Source organism: Camelina sativa, chromosome 20 (assembly GCF_000633955.1).
Source record: "Camelina sativa cultivar DH55 chromosome 20, Cs, whole genome shotgun sequence".
NCBI classification, from domain to species: Eukaryota; Viridiplantae; Streptophyta; class Magnoliopsida; order Brassicales; family Brassicaceae; genus Camelina; species Camelina sativa.
In genome coordinates, this window is record NC_025704.1 from 13,880,158 (window position 1) to 13,880,577 (window position 420).

Below are 420 nucleotides of genomic sequence, written 5' to 3' on the forward strand. Positions count from 1 at the left end.
TGGAAAGTTTCTAAAAATAGAAGTTTCCAGAAATGGAAAGTGTTGAGGTAGATCTAGTCGGGAGATACTCGTTGACATCGGACTTATTTGCTCAGGATAGTGTGAGCCCAACTCATGTGATACCGATAGCTCAATGGACTTTGTGGCCAGAGAGTGGGAGTGGTATGTTTGCTTCGGATGACGATCCGTGAGCGCGCTTTAGGGTGACGACCTTAGAGCGAGATTTTGAGACTCCCTGGATACCGTAGCTGTGAGCCGTGGCTCGGCAGTGAGCCGGTATGTCTCGAGGGTTGCGACCCGAGAGCGGGGGGAGTGGGCATGTGAGACTCCCTGGATACCGTAGCTGTAGGCTGTGGCCTGGCAGTGAGCCGGTATAACTTGAAGGTTGCGACCTGAGAGCGGGGGGAGTGTGTGTGTGTG